Raw genomic sequence first — 5453 nt, forward strand, 5'->3', positions numbered from 1 at the left:
CCATTGTAAGTGTCTCACTGATGCTGTAATATATTTGAGGAAATGGTGGAATAGATGGTGGAATTTTAGTTTTGTCTTTGGTATTGAACATCATACCACAAATGCATATTTTCTGAGGGAACTATCTCTAATCATTATTCCACAGAGCATTAATCTTACTCCACATAGACTATCTTTTAATACGTGTCTTCTAAATGACAGGTAACTGACTAAAGTTAATTTTATGTTAGCTAAAAAATGGTTAGTTATGAAAGAAAACCTTTATGTCATACGCCAACTGTCACGCAATGGAAATCCAGTTCCTTAGGGGAAAAAACATTAAGTATGGGAATGTAAGGCATTCCCAAACACTCTCGAGTTTTAACACTAACAAGCTGATGACTGCTCAGGCCCGAGTCTCTAAGAACCGCTTTTAAAAATAAAACACATAAAAGCTAGTTATGATGTGTTTTGAGATGTCGGTCTAGCACCCCTTTTTAACATCTACAAGCAGTTCTTGACCTCTTTTGCTATAATGTGACGTCAGTGTGCTGTCACTTCTAAACGCATGACATAAATATTTTGAACGTTCAAAACCCTTAACAGTCTATTTACTTTCTCCCCGTCTACTTTTAATGAAGTCCTAGTTTTAGAAATTATTGCTGCCTTTAAAAAAGGGACATGAACGCCTTCTCAATTCAACATTTGAATGTGATGAGCTCGTAATAACTTCAGAAGTGGGAAGTAGGACATTTCTTCTAGCACGTGAATATAACTAGGCCTACAGTAGCCATGTGCAAGCACCAAATTAATTTTTAAATTATTAAAATGGTAGCCTATGGTACTTTTACTCCATTTCCTACACTTAACACGTTTTTTTAAAATAAATTCTAAGAAATAACCATTTGCGTATGATTTATCAGGTTTCTAACCAGTTTCAAGCTGTTCAAACAGCCAACAAAAAACTCCTTCTTGACCACTCTGAGATGGTTTGACCAGTTGGTTTGTTGCTGGTACCTGCTTGAGGGTCAGGGTAATCAGTGAGCTAACATTTTTAGAACACAGAAAGTAGTTTAAAGCTTTAAGTAGCTTTTAATGTTGTTTAGGACGTTAGGTACACAAGAAGCCAGCCACAAGGATTCCCACACGCTTTTTCCCGCGTCTTTTTCATTCTGTCTCAATTACTATTGCAGAGAAGTGCAATAACACGGTTAACCACTAGATGGACGGCAAACTCCATCTAATTTCACACGGTGACCCTTATTCTCTCACCAAACAGATTTTACTAGATTACGGGAAGATTTCCGCCTGCAAAACCGACTAAGTGTCTGCGGTGAGAATTCAAATGACCTCTTGACTGTTAAATCCCCGTTTCGTGACAGCACCTGATGTGATGGGTGAGTTATTTTGAATAGATATTTGAATGTTAGCTGTGAGTCTGAATAGTGGTTTGAAGCTGCGGAACAAGCACACATGCTTTTTAACATCAGGAAAACTTCTTTTCCCATACTTATTTAAATTTAAAAGACTAAAATGATTATATTTGACCTAATTTTTTTTAACTTAATGATCGATATATGTTTAAAAAAATAGTCATCATGCCTTTTGTAGGTAAAGAATCGTGTGATTTTATAGGGAAACAAAAACTATCCAAACGGTCGATTTTACCTATCTAGCATTTTGTAATAGAACCCCTGTTGTTTCTCAGATTTGAACATGGGTCTGACTAGTAACGGTAGGTCATGTAGGGCCTTCCTTTGGGGTAAAGTCGACACACACAAAAAACAACCTAATTATGCAAAGCTTCCACAAGACAGATTAGTTGACTTGTTTTTGCAAGCAGCACCAACTATTCAATTTATTTTGTGCATCCCTACTATCTAATTGACAAATGTGATAACAATTAAGGAGTTCACCCCAACATATATCTACTCACCCTCAAGCCATCGTAGGTGTATGACTTTCTTCTTTCAACACAATCAGAGTTATACCCTGGCTCTTCCAAGCTTTATAATGGGAGTGAGTAGTACCTTGCTTTTTAACCCCAAAAAAGTGCATCCATCCATTATAACAGTAACCCATACAAGTCCAGAAGGTTATTAAAGGCCTTCTGAAGTGAAGCGATAGGTTTTTGTAAGAAAAGTATCTATATTTATAACTTTATAAACCATAATCACTGGCTTCTGATAACGCAAGACGAGTTCCGGCGTAAGAGTGACCTCTGACCTGACGTAGGAGTAGCATTAGTCTCGCTGAAGGCAGAATGTCTGGACTCAATCACAGCTTTCATTGATCAAGGAACGCCCAAGAGGACATTTGACTGACATGTAACAACCAATAACAGTATGTGTAGGCTGTGGAAATGTAAGAACGGTATGCAAGTTTACTGCAACAATGTTTAAAATCCAGTGTAAAATCCAAGAAACAGAACTGTGAAAGAAATTCTAGGTCGTATTCTAGTTGGAGAAATAATAATTTTGGAACTATTTGCTAATTATATTTGCATTAATATGGGTCAAATATATTTAGTCCCGACTCCCGAGATTCTTCCCGTTTTACATAGATCCGCTGTTAATATTTGAATTCCTTAGTGGTCTAGTGGTAGGATTTTTGTAAACCGTATCAAAGGTTACAGGTTCAAAGGTTATAATCCGCCCTCTATATATATTCTTAATTCAAATAAAAAAAGAACTAAAGGCTTAGTTCACCCAAAAATGAAAATTCTCTTATTAATTACTTACCCTAATGTCGTTTGACACCCGTAAGACCTCCGTTCATCTACGGAACACAAATGAAGATATTTTTGTTGAAAGCCGATGGCTTAATTTCTGAAATCAGAAAGACACCAATGTCATTTCCTCTCTCAAGACCCAAAAAAAGGCACTAAAGACGTTGTTACAAAGCCCATCTCACTACAGTCAATAATTTTATGAAGTGACGAGAGTAGTTTTTGTGCGCAAAAAAACGAAATAACGTCTTGTATATTGACGGCCCTTTTTTAAAACAAAGTTTCGAACCGTTATGAATCAGCGTATTGATTCATGATTCGGATCGCGCAAAACTGCTGAAATCACGTGACGCTGGCGATCCAAATCCTGAATCAAAACACTGATTCATAACCGTTCGAATCTATTACTAATACTTTGAATCTAATACTTTGATTTGATCGACCATCTCAATCAGTTCGACATTGACGAGCGCCGTTAGACTTAAGGTAGAGCACCTTGTCCCCATCAGTCTCTATGGTTGCTATAGTCCTGTGTCACAGTTGTAAGCACTATAGTGTTCTTCTTCCACAAGGGAGTTTGGAGTTGCACATTTGTTTCCAGTTGGACCGTTGGACACAACACACACGTCTCACAGACGTCCTGTAGAATTCACCTAATCAGATGATAGCTTTTAAACTTCTGAAGTGTTTCCAAATACAGTAAGTTTGCCATATGCATCAGACGTTCAGCCAATGGTCTGTGGGCATTAGGTCTGAGGCTGTAGCAGTAGCTTAGGTGAGAGAAGATGCCTCTCGCGATTCAAACAAATAGAGCTGGGCAACAGTCATGCATCAGTTCAGAGGTCACTTTTCCACCGGAACTAGACTAGCGTACGGCCGCTAGTACTCAGTCTCTACTGTAGTGTCTGTGTCCTAAAGTCCTAGAATGCATTGCAATGCTGACGTCACATTCCCATTCTCTAATCATCTGCCCAAACATGTAGGCTGGACGACTTGCAGAGGAAGGAAGACATTGACACAACAAATGGACTGCATTTATATAGCGCTTTCAAAGCCAAAGCACTTTACATCTTGCCTCACATTCACCCATTCACACACCGACGGCGGTGTGAGCCATGTAAGGCACCATCCAGCTCGTCGGGAGCAGCTGGGGTTAGATGTCTTGCTGGGGCTATGGACACCTCGACACTTGGTTAGGTGGAACCGGAGATTGAACCACCAACTTTCTGGTTTGTAGACAATCTACATGAATCACTGAGCCACTGCCACGCGATCCGAATCATCCGAAACCTGAATCGATACACTGATTCATAACCATTCGAATCTTTGTTTTGAAATCGGCCCATCACTTTAAGAAGCTATATCGTTTTTATTTTGGGCACATAAACTATTCTCTTCTCTTCATAAAATTATTCTAGAGCCACTGTAGTGAGATGGGCTTTGTAATGACGTCGTTAGGGCCTTTTATGGGTCTTGAGAGAGGAAATTACATTAAAATAACCATTCGAATCATTGACACAACAAATGGACTGCATTTATATAGCGCTTTCAACAGACCCATGGCCATCCAAAGCACTTTACATCTTGCCTCACATTCACCCATTCACACTGACGGCAGTGGGAGCCATGTAATGACCCATCCAGCTCGTCGGAGCAGCAGGGGTTGGGTGTCTTGCTCATGGACACCTCGACACTTGGTCAGGTGAAACCAGGGATTGAACCACCAACCGTCTGGTTTGTAGACAACCTACATGAACCACTGAGCCACTGCCATCCCATACAATATGCCAGCTTACATTGTACAATGCCACTCATGCAGTGCCGTGTGGCAGAATCCAAAGCTACATCCACTTTGAACACAGAATCCGTCCACTGGGATATTTAAGGGAGCACTCATGTCGTTCCAAACCTTTTGTCCATATAATGAAAGTCATTGAGGTCCATAACATCATCGGACCCCATTGATTTCATAGTATGCACCAAAAACACGTTTTTTTTAAATTGTTTGGCGTTCAATGGATAAAAATGAGGTTGAGTAGATAAATGATGACAGATTTTTCTGTTTTTCTGAGTGGTAGTGCATTTGACTAAGTTTCACAGTATTCGAAAGGTCACATTGCAATTATATAGTGCACAACAAAAAAGGCCTAAGCTGGTAAATGTTAAATATAGTTACTCGAATCCTTTGTTCAGTATGCCAAACTGCGACGTAGGCTTGTCATTATAACAGCATTTAATGATTATGTATTATTATCTTGGCTTATATCTCGGTGCGGTTGGAGACTAATGGCCATAGCAACAGACACCGCGAGGTGTTTCTCGACACCCGACGAACGTGATTGAGGTTGGAGCATTGGCAAGCTGTCGGCACACCACAGTCATCCTGGCACTGGGTACGCAAACACATATTCTCACCCTCTTTCTTTATTTCTCTCCCCCTCACAAAAACCGACACTGTGTTCCTCTCACTGCAACACACACACACACACACACACACACATTTCCTCTGTGTTAAAAGGCAGGGCCGAGACTTCATTGCCAGTGAGGTAATGAGGCCACCATTGCCACACAGTCTGCAGTGTTCGACAGACTCACCCCGGGCACCGTTTCACTCTTTCCGAGCCCTGCGCTCCGTCTCACGTTTACTCTATACCCCATATATCCTAATGCTACCCCATCATTTCAGTTCCCTCGCTATTTTTTCCTCATCCCACTGTCCTTTTTTCTTAAATATAACTCTGAGCTT

Source organism: Pseudorasbora parva, chromosome 19 (genome assembly GCF_024679245.1).
Source record: "Pseudorasbora parva isolate DD20220531a chromosome 19, ASM2467924v1, whole genome shotgun sequence".
NCBI classification, from domain to species: Eukaryota; Metazoa; Chordata; class Actinopteri; order Cypriniformes; family Gobionidae; genus Pseudorasbora; species Pseudorasbora parva.